This window comes from Scyliorhinus canicula, chromosome 24 (assembly GCF_902713615.1).
Source record: "Scyliorhinus canicula chromosome 24, sScyCan1.1, whole genome shotgun sequence".
Lineage (NCBI taxonomy): Eukaryota > Metazoa > Chordata > Chondrichthyes > Carcharhiniformes > Scyliorhinidae > Scyliorhinus > Scyliorhinus canicula.
In genome coordinates this window covers 12,803,194-12,814,947 of record NC_052169.1, presented here as the reverse complement: position 1 = coordinate 12,814,947, position 11,754 = coordinate 12,803,194, and the positions used below count along the sequence as shown (strand labels likewise).

At 48.6% G+C, this 11,754-nt stretch overlaps 1 pseudogene; it reads right to left on the bottom strand.

Moving 5' to 3' along the window:
• The window catches only part of LOC119956811, a 115,900-nt pseudogene that overhangs the window by 80,288 nt on the left and 23,858 nt on the right, over positions 1 to 11,754 (bottom strand).

Sequence of the window (11,754 nt, the reverse complement as noted above, 5' to 3'; positions counted from 1 at the left end):
TGGGAAAAAAGCCTCTGACTACCTACTCTGTCAATGCCTTCAAAATTTTGTAGACCTCTATCAGATCACCCCTCAACCTCTGTCATTCCAGTGAGAACAATCGAGTTTATTCACCTCTCCTCATAGCTAATGCCCTCCATACCAGGCAGCAGCTGGTAAATCTCTTCTGCACCCTCTCTAAAGCCTCCCACATCCTTCTGGTAGTGTGGCGACCAGAATTGAACCTCTATAACTCCAAGTGTATACATTGGGCGGGATTTTCTATTCCCGCCCGAGCACTCATTGTTTGTCCCGCCATTGGCCACAACATCGTTTGAATAAGGGGCTTGAATAGAAAACGCGCCGTCGAGGCTGCACATCGCCCCATTTTGTACAGTGAGGAGCTTCGCTCGCCAGACTCCCCATTGTAGCGAGAGATCGGGGCACCATTTTACCATTTTAAATGGCGTCCCGATCTCAGAGGCCCCCCAAACGATCCCTCACCTCATCCACAACCTGAACGCAATAGGGAGAGTCCCAGACCCCCTCTCCCCGCACCCCCCACCCCTAACTGCGGCTACAACCCACGCCAGGCAATCCCAGCTCCGATCGTGCATACGCACAAAATGCCAACTTGGCACCTGGGCAGTGCCAACCTGCCACCCTGGCAGTGCCCATGCCAGCTGTCAATGCTATCCAGGCACCTTGGCAGTGCCAGGCTGCAGCCACCCTGCCCAAAGGGCATTCAGCTGGTGGGTTCCGAGTGCCGTTCCGCCTGGTCCCTGTCTGCGGGTACCAGTACCAACGCGCTCGCCCGAGGTCTTGTGAGGTGAAGGGGTTGAATCCCAAGCCTCAGGTCTTCGGGGAATTCTGAGCATTAGAATGAGGCTTACTGCCTCGCTCTAATACGCAGATTTGCAAAAAATGATCCCGCCTTATTGCGTGTGATTCACATTGCAATGCCTGCTGGGTAAATCCTGGGAGCCGGGGGATTTGGGGGGGGGGGGGGGGGGGGAGTCGCTTTTCGGGTGTGCGCATGGCCGTTGGATTACGCCCTTTATCTACCATGCCCTATACTACACACTTGAATTAAAGATTCCAGCAAAGCAATAGAAGCCAAACGAGCACACTGGGTCACCCATAGAAAAATACAGAGAAATATTAGCCAGCGTAATCCTCGTCTCTACCTCATGTAGATGCCTGGTGGAACCAGGGAGTTGATTATTCTAATAGCTGCCGACTGAATTCAGGTGAGATACCCGGATCTACTTGTTTCTGGTAGCCTGAAAAAAAAAACAGAAAGCCAGTCGGAAATGCGACTTTCATCACTTTCTCGAAACGTTTGTAATTTGCTTGTTTTAACTTGCCACAATGGAGTTGCTGTGAAAGCATAAACCACACTGACCTCCATATGTGCTCACATTCTGTCCAATGAAGGCCGGCAGCCACTCGTAAAGTATGATGCGCTGCAAGGGTAAGAAAACAGTGTCAGCCGAGATTTCCTCAGTGTGAAAATGCGACGTGCTCGATCCACCGTTGACTATTTACATGTCTAATTGGCACTTAATACAGCTTGCCTTCCTCAAAGGGGGTCTCTTGTCAGCTCTCCAAACAGCAAGCCCCCGGTCCACCTGGATCAAGTTCCAGCCCATTATTCTGATACATTTAACCAGTAATGAGCCTTTCAATTTAATCTAGCATGTAAGGGAAGAATGATTGGGCCAGTTTCTCACTCCTGTATTAACTGAATCTGTTTTTAAATGTGAATAAAATATAGTTTGGAAATCAGCAAAGAACCTATTTTAAAGAAGTCCAAGTTATGCAGCCCTGAAGTAGCCTAATTTATTCTCAAAATCACCATAAAGGTGTCCATGAGGAATACTTCTTGGCAGTTAACTGTGCTCTGCTGCATTCTCCCAGGTACCGTCAGAGTCCTGTCTGCCAACCAATCAGCACTCTCTTCTCATACAGTATAGACGGTTGTGTCGCTTTTCTAGTGGTTTATCTTGTGCAGCTACCCTGATGAGTGCAAGATGAAAAGCTTCAGTATTACGTACTATGCAGGGTTTTGTTTAATATCAGTAAAAATTCTTTCCAACAAGTCAAGTTACAATCTTCAACCAAGTTAGGAATGTTGGGCCCTCATTATGCATATTCCCTTGCGATTGAATACGATAGTCAAAGATATGCAGATTAGGTGGACTGGCCAGGCTAAATTGCCCCCTTCGTGTCCAAAGGTGTGAGGAGGTTTGGTGGGCTGCGGGGTTTATGGCGGGGAAGTGGACCATTGATGGAGTGCTCTTTCGGTTGGTCGGTGCAGGCGCGATGGCTGAATGGCCTCCTTCTGCACTGTAGTAATCAATGGATTCTATGGATAGTGATCAATTTGGCAAACGCACAAATGACCTTTATCTGTGACGGAGCTCTGAGGAAAAACACCAGAGTTCCTGGAAGTTTCATCGGAATCTGATGAAAGGTCATCTCGACCTGAATGATAGGCTGGGGTTTTTCAAATCCTGCCTGCGACAGGAATCATTGTGGGCAGGATGGAAAATTGAAAGGACCAGCCAGAGGCATGTTGGCGTTCGGCGTGAATTCCAATCCCATGGTAGTTTGGTTAATTTGTGGCTGGTTTTCAGTGCAGTTACCCGGCGGCTTCTGCTGGCATGTTCCCAGCTACTATTCAACGACACTTAGTCAGTTCTTCTTTGCCCTGGGGATTTCTCACCGGTTCAGCCACGCCAAATTTATTTTATCACTGGGTAGCTGACCGGGCTGCCATTTTGAAAGGGTGCCCCGATCTCTAAGTGAGCTTGTGGTTCCTCCTCCACACTCATGGGCAAACTACTCCACACCCCCCAAGTGAGGACACTATGGGTCCCTGGGTGTCCCCCCTATTCACCCCTCCCAGCCTTCTTACAGCAACCTCCCTCCTTTCCAGAAGGCTCCTACTTACCACCTTGTTCTCCCTCACCATTAAAGCCCCCCTCCACCCTCATTTTCATGGACATGACCCCCCCCTGCACTCGGGCACCCTTGCACTGCCACCTTGGCACCCAGGCAGTGGTTCCCGCCAGCTCGGCAGTGCCACCCCAGGCCCTTGGCAGTGCCAGGGTGCCAGCTGAGGCACTGCAAGGTGCCTGAATTCCAGGGGGAGGAACAGGGAGCTGATCCTGCACTCTCTCTGACCACTCAGGGGGCTCCACTGTCCCGGGAGATCCCCTGGGCGCAGTTCCACTTGGTCCACGTTTTGTGTGGACCGCCTGATCGGCGCCCGGCTTGCAGGCCTCCCTGCAGAGGATGGCGGATCCCGGGAAGGTAGTTCGTAGTAAGTTTACGAACTGTTTCCGTGAGCGTCACATGCCCCGCCCATTACGGGCGGAGTTCCGACTCCTAACGTCTCGCGGGACTTGGGTGAATCCCGCGAGGCTGTCGGAGGTCTGCTGCAGGGCTTCTCCTGCAATTCCCCAGCCGCGTTATGCTCTCGCCAGAGAGCAATGCGTACCAGAGAAGCGCGCCCATTAACTCTGTTTCTCTTCAGAAGACTCTGCTTGACCTGCTGAATACTTCTGGTAATTTCTCTTCATTTTTATTTCAGATTTCCACCGTCCGCATTTCTTTGAGGTGACCTGCGAGTTCAATTCTCCAGTCCCTTTGCCAGCCTTAAAACACCATCGTCAATGTTGGCTTTCTAATCTGAAGCTTTTTGAAAACACTGACGGCTGGCATTTCCCATCGCCCAACATGATTCAGTCAGTCCCATTTCCATAGTCGCCCGATGCAGATGCCAGGTCAACTTGTTTACCATCCGAGCGATGCATCATTGGGCAGAAAACCCACGAGACAGTCTGCTCTTTGTCCGGTAGACAGAACATTCTGAACATCAGCATCTTTCCAAGCTCTCTTTCTCTTAGTGCCTGGACTCTCGCTGTGAAATATATACCCTCAACAATCGGACCTTGGTTCTCAGAAGACTTGCTGTGGAAACTGGGGAGCATGAACTGCAAAGCGAACGTGACTCATCTTTGGCACAGCTACCAAAAACTGTAAAACCTGAACTCTCCTGCAAAATGGGAACTCATGAGTCATAGGATTATGGAAGAGCACTGAAGGAGGCTATTTCGCCCATCGAATCCACGCCCCCTCTTTTCGGACCAATCAAGTCAGTCCCACTCCCCAGCTCTTTCTCCATATTCCGTTGCAGCTCTATTCCCTGCAGTTCTATCTCCTGCAAGCATTTAGTCTTTCGAAAGCGAGTAATGAAACCCAATTGGGCAATCCTAACCGAAAAAAGTAAAAAGAAATGATCATTGAATCATAGAATTTACAGTGCAGAAGGAGGCTATTTCGGCCCATCATGTCTATACCGGCTCTTGGAAAGAGCACCTGACTTAACCCCATACCTTCACCCTATCCCCGTAACCCTGCAACCCCATCTAACTTAAGGGAAATTGAGCATGCCAATCCACCTAACCTGCACATCTTTGGACTGTGGGGAGGAAACCGGAGCACCCGGAGGAAACCCACGCACACACAGGAAGAAAGGCAAACCCCACTTGCCCTTGGGTATCTCATATCTTTGTAATAGTGACTTTGTGTAAGGCTCGTAACAGAAACATTATAAACAGTGATGCTGGAGCTTGCTGATGGCCTATGACCTCAATAGCCAACGAAGTCGATGAAGAATGTTCCCAATCTATCCCAGCAAATGAGCCACAGAATATAATGAGCAGCAATTCCGCGATTTGACCGTTACCTGGAAGGTGGCAATGACTCGCTTCCGAGCATTCTGGAAGAACTCTTCATCGTCCACGTGGGGTTCTGGACTTAAGCTGGCCAGCCAGGTAATTGTGGTATCTGAACCAGATGATACTTTCCGCTTGCAGGAAGGTACTCTCGTTTGCCCTTGCATTTCCAAAATCTTTTAGCGGGTCATGAAAAATAAAAGAACATTGTGAAGATTTTTCCAGTTCCCCTCCCCCCCCCCCCCCCCCCGCCCACTCTATCCCCAGAGCCCTGCAATGCTAGTTCCCTCCACACAAACAGCTCGTCTTGTGTCTATCTTATCTCAACCTGCCCGAGATCTCGTGCAACTTCCATAAGTCCTCCCCACTCAATCTGCTCCTCTGCAGCCTCTCTTTCAATACATCCTCAAACCTAACCTCCCCCCCACCCCCCCGCCGCACCCCCGCCCCCAAACAGTCACCTGCTCAGTTTTCTTTCTCCTGCTCTTCTTCACGGTATTTTGTGGACACTTTCCTCTACAATACTACAAGGGATCATGATTCCAACACATGGGAATGGGCAAGAGTCTCATGAATTTACGAGCAAGTGCACATTATGAAAGGAAGGAAGTTAACTGTAATCAGATAGGAACGAGAAAAAAATTATACTGAACATGTTATATGTGGGGCAGAATTTCCCCCCCCAAAAATGTCATTTTCGGCAAGAAAATCATTTTCTACGGCACACCTTGTGTGTTCCCATAACGGTCTCCTCTTGTCACTCCACCTATGGCCAGATGCTAGAATTGTAATCTGTACATACAGCACTCGTACAGGTAACATGATAGTTCACACATCATCACAGGGCACTGCATTTGCTCTCATTCAAGACAGGAGGATGGCAGCGAGGAAACACAGCTCCTCGATTCACAGAGGGAACAAAGAACATTACAGCGCAGTACAGGCCCTTCGGCCCTCGGTGTTGCGCCGACCTGTGAAACCCCTCTAAAGCCCATCTACACTGTTCCCTTATCATCCATATGCCTATCCAATGACCATTTGAATGCGTTTAGTGTTGGCGAGTCCACTACTGTTGCAGGCAGGGCATTCCACACCCTTACTACTCTCTGAGTTAAGAACCTATCTCTGATATCTGTCCTATATCTATCTCCCCTCAATTTAAAGCTATGTCCCCTCGCGCTAGACATCACCACCTGAGGAAAAAGGCTCTCACTGTCCACCCTATCTCATCCTCTGATCATCTTGTATGCCTCAATTAAGTCACCTCTTAACCTTCTTCTCTCTAACGAAAACAGCCTCAAGTCCCTCAGCCTTTCCTCATAAGATCTTCCCTCCATACCAGTCACCATCCTGGTAAATCTCCTCTGCACCCTTTCCAATGCTTCCACATCCTTCCTATAACGCGGCGACCAGAATTGCACGCAATACTCCAAATGCGGCCGCACCAGAGTTTTATACAACTGCAACATGACCTCATGGCTCCGAAACTCAATTCCTCTCCCAATAAAAGCTAACACACTGTACGCCTTCTTAACAACCCTCTCAACCTGGGTGGCAACTTTCAGGGATTTGCGGGATGCTGCGGAGGAGGCCGGAAACAATATACCCTCGGGCTGGCTGGAGGCTTTCCAGCAAGGTGGAAAATCCCACCTGGGAGACGTTGGCAGCACTGGTCAGTTCCAGCGGCTTGACCAAGAGTACGGGCGTGCAATGTGAGGAAAAGAATGAATAACCTACGCCGATCAGCCAGGGTAAGTGCTCCCTGTTTCCTCGCTGTACTCTACCCTTCCGTCACCTTCCGGAATGTCGCCTTTAACCCACAAGCCGCCACCTCGCAGGGCCCCAGCACCCAACCTCCCACCAGCATCCTCATACCCCCCCTGGCACTCCCCATCACAAACCCTCCCTGCTTAAGTGCAGAGCCCACACACGCCAGGTATCATCAACATCTGACCACCAGGCGTCCAGCTCACATTATCACCATTTGTGTTTCTTTTATTTTTAAATTTAGAGTGCCCAATGTTTTTGCCAAATGAAGGGGCAATTTAGCGTGGCCAATCCACCTAGCCTGCGCATCTTTTTGGGTTGTGGGGTTGAGACCCACGCAGACACGGGGAGAATGTGCAAACTCCACACGGACTGTGACCCAAGGTTGGGATCGAATCCCGGTCCTCGGCACCGTGAGGCAGCAGTGGTAACCATTCCCCACCCCCCCAACCACCCCCCGTCATTTGTGTTCCTGCAGGTGAGGCTTGCCCACAACCGCCGCGAGTGAGTTGACAGGTGGTGGGATGCCTGAAATGAGGATACTGACTCTGAATGAGGGGAGGGCCATGCAGCTTGCAGGGGAGGAGCAGGAGGGAGCCAGCACTGAGACCGAGGTGGGCCTGCAAGAGAAAAGCAAGGGGCGACTGAACCTTCATCCAGATGATCAGGCTCAAATGAGTTCTGTGTAGTTCAAACCCTTGACCAGGCCATGTACTAAAACCATGTCCCTTGCCTTGCAGGAACATCAACCAAAGAGACTGGACCATTTACGAGCTGTGTCCCACCACCCCCATCCTCAACACCATCTCGGAGGCGATCTCGGAGGAGGACACAGCTGAGGTGTCACGGTTGTCACCTGCAACATCCACCATCATATCGACTGAAACTTTGGTTGGTGAACTTCGTAGACAGTCACTATCTGGTGAGCACCACACTGTTTCTGATGCACATCAGGTAGAGACAGAAACGTCCCAAGGATTGGGCAAAGTAACTCCTCAGAGACGCGATCACCTAACAAGGCATGCTGAGGATTCAAACTGGTTACCAAAAAGTCCCTGAAGTCCATGTCTCCTGGTTGCAGGATCTGCCATTTTCCACAAACGAATCAAGGCGGTAGTTTGCCTCGGTAACAGTTTGTCTGGGCCAGAAGCCAAAAGGCCGTCAGAAAAGGTACGCAGGGCGTCACTCCAGGAATGGGACGACCCATAGATAGAGCTCCCATCGATCCATGTAGTGGCATGGTTTATCTGGATGACATCAACGACAAGACAGATGCAGGTTATCAACAACAACAGCAGCAATTTACATTCCGGTGGCACATGCAACACTTCAGAGAACCCTCAGGCAGGAGCATGGAAAAACTAAGGATAAAACAAACCGACATAAGGATTGTTAGTCAGATGACCAAATGTTTGATCAGAGGTGGATTAGGGGCAGCACGCCGGCACAGTGGTTAGCACCGCTGTCTCACAGCGCCAGCGACCTGGGTTCAATTCTGGCCTTTGCATGAGTGTCTGTGTGGAGTCTGCACATTCTCCCTGTGTCTGCGTGGGTTTCCCCCCCGGGTGTTCCAGTTTCCTCCCACAGTCCAAAAATGTAGAGATTAGATGGATTGGCCATGCTAAATTTCCCCTCGGTCTCCAATGCTTAGGCAACTTTACAGGGGTAAGGGATCGGGTGGGGGAGAGGGCCTAGGTGTGTGCGCTTTCGGAGAGTCGGTGCAGACCCGAGGGGCCGAATGGCCTCCTTCTGTATCGATTCTATGACATGATTGTAAAGAGTACCTTAAAGAGGAAAAGCGAGATAGAGAGGTGGCGATGCCATAGAGTCAGAGCTTTACAGCACAGAAGAGGCCATTCAGCCCATCATGTCTGTGCCGGCAATCAAGCACCTAGCAATTTGAATCCCATTTTCCAGCACTTGGTGCGCAACCTTATGTGCAGGGAGCAAATCCCAGATCTTGGGTCCCAGGCACCTGGAGTGAAATCAGTGGCGTGATGCCAGAATTGAAGGTGTGGCAAATATTTTGGAGGGTTGTGGGGCTGGAGGGTTTGCAGAGATAGGGAGGGGAAAGGCCGTGAACAGTTTTGAAAACAAGGATGGGAATTTGAAAATCAAGACAGCATGGCAGCACAGTGTGGGCAGCATGGTAGCATAGTGGTTAGCACTATGGCTTCACAGCTCAAGGGTCCCAGATTCGATTCACTGTCTGTGCGGAGTCTGCACGTTCTCCCCATGTCTGCATGGGTTTCCTCCGGGTGCTCCAGTTTCCTCCCACAGTCCAAAGACGTGCAGATTAGATGGATTGGCCATGATAAATTGCCCTTAGTGTGCAAAAAGGTGAGTTGGGGTTACTGGGTTCTGGGGGTAGGGTGGAGGCGTGTGCCAAGGTAGGGTGCTCTTTTTAAGAGCCGGTGCATACTTGATGGGCCGAATGGTCTTCTTCTGCACTATAAATTCTCTGATTCCATGAAGACATTGCTTGACCGGAAGACATTGCTTGACCGGGAGTACCACACACATGTCTACAAATCAATGTCTGTGTTTATGATGTGTAGGCATCTGCTACATCCAATAATAAGACAATGTTTTCCATCAGAAAACACAACTTGGTTGCAATCTGAATCATTTCTGTGGTGAACTGAAATCTTAACCTCTATTTTTTGTAATTATTATTCTGAGAGGGAGGTTAATAATAATCTTTATTGTCACAAGTAGGCTTACATTAACATTGCAATGAAGTTACTGTGAAAAGCCCCCAGTCACCACATTCCGACGCCTGTTCGGATACTCTGAGGGAGAATTCAGAATGTCCAAATTACCTAATAGCACGTCTTCAGGACTAGTGGGGAGGAAACCGGAGCAGCCGGAGGAAACCCGCACAGATACAGGGAGAGCGTGCAGACTCTGCACAGACAGTGATCCAAGCAGGAATCGAACCTGGGACCCTGGCGCTGTGAAGCCATAATGCTAACCAGGTTCAAACTAGGCATTAAATTGTTGTTTTTAAAATCCATTTTTATGGAGTGTGGGCTTCGCTGGTCAGGCCAGCATTTGTTGCCCATCCCTAACTGCCCCTGCAAAGGTGGTGGTGAGCCTCCTTCTTGAACCGCTGCGGTCCCTGTGGTGCAGATACATCCACAGTGCTGTTAGGGATGGGGCTGAATCATTGCCTGAAGCAGCACTCCCTTTCCGATGGAACGTCAAACCAAAGACCCTGGCAACCTGGTGAAAAGTTGTGACTGGTCACGTTCTGACAAAAGGTCAGCGGCCTAAAAGGTCAACCCGGTTCCTCTGCATTTTTCCCAGCATTTTCCCTGTCAACCTGCTCGCGTGGATGCAAAGAAAATTCCCTGGCTTGACTTGAAGAAGGCCTGGTAGCCTCCCTGCATTCCTTCCTAAACATCATCCCCAAAAATAGATACCCCTGAAGCGTAGATGCCCCGTCTCAGGAGCTGAACATGAAAAAAAGCATGTGCTTCTAGGTTCATTTATGATGGCGCGTGTATCTACTTTCAGCCTGCTAAATATTTACTTAGTTATATTTAAATGTACATTATCAATGGTGTTAAAACCTGTGTCTGTGACAGTGCAGTATACCTTCACTATAACCTTATGACCCCGGAGGTGGGGGGGATGCTGAACCTATAACCTTCCGATCCCAGGGTGGGATGTTGAACCCATAACCTTCCGACCCCAGGGGGGGGGGGGGGGGGGGGGGGGGGGGGGGGGGGGGGATGCTGGACCTTCTGACCCAGAGGCAAGAGTGCCACCAACTGAACCACAGCTGTATCCTGATAATAAGGAATTAGTCATGGTACCACTGTAACAGCACTCTTGTTGGGCTGTACACTGATTCAAACACAGCAGAGTGTGATGAATGTTGAATTTTTGTACATAGATCACATTATTTATAATATATATCAAAGAACAAAGAAAATTACAGCACAGGTACAGGCCCTTCGGCCCTCCCAGCCTGCGCCGATCCAGATCTTTTATCTAAACCTGTTGCCTATTTAAAGAACAAAGAAAATTACAATCTGCTGCAGTAATATTTTGTTTAAATCCTGGTTTAACCTACGAGCAGACGGTGTGTCTGAAAAAGGTCCAATTAAGACGTTGTTAAAATAACATCCTCCTTCATTCCAACCAGCTAATTGTTAACAAAGGGAGGCCAAATGGAATTTTATGTTTGCTGGAGATTCCCCTGCGGGTGGACAAGTTGAGACATTGCGTTTAGATTTAGGTGAGCAGGTCATCTGAGTGGGATAACAATTATGTAATTAATGGGAGGAGCCAGATCTGTCTGTAGTTTTGCAGTTTGATTGTAGGTTTGGCCGTCTGCTGGGAATTTTAAGTTGAGCAGCAGCTCTTGTCAAATGCTGTCAGGTTGAGCAGTAGTCTGACACAGCCAGAAGGATCTGCAGGCTGTTTCCTGAAAGGATCGATCTCTCTCTCTTCGAGCAGTCTTTCCCAGAGATCTCTTCAAGTGTACAGCAAGTAACCCTGTGTTTGCTAACTTTATTTATAAGTGGCTTTTGACCTGTGATGGGCTTTGCTTAATTGGAGATAGAAAAGGTATAGGTTAGTAGTAAAAAGGGTTTAATTTTCCTTTTTATGAATCATTTAACCTTGAATTAAAAGACAATTTTGTTGTGATGTTAATGTTTTAATCCTGCGACAGGAATAATGTTTGCTTTAAAGTAAAAGATTAAAATTGGTCAGTGGAATCACTCCTGGATCGAAGTATCCTCGCCTCACAGTTTTAAAATATTTTTAAAAACTATTTGGGGTTCTTATATACTAGAGATTAACGCACCTAGAGATAATACAGTAAACAGTAACGAGCTTGATGCTCAGTGTAGTTATCAGCAAAGTCCAAAGAAACCTGGTCCCTTTACCCTTGAAAGGAAGTGACTAAGTTAAGCAGAGCGAACAAGACAACAAGTGACCAAAAGATTATTTCGAACATGATTTCCAAGTACAGTAAACAGGACAGTAGAGGGACAATGGCGTAAACAGCAAAAATGTCAAGACAGAGTTCAGGAGGTCCTTCTTCAACAAGAGTATCAACATTAAATAGACTGTAAGATGTGTATTGGAGGCAAAAAGATTCTTAATCATTTAAGACACAATTGTATGCTGCAATGGGAGGACCAGGGTAGAAAGTTTTTTTTTGAAACAGATGGATAAATACTAATTCATCACATTGCCTCCCAACTTGTGCTTTTAGGAAAATTTATGTTTTAGTTGTTGTGCACTT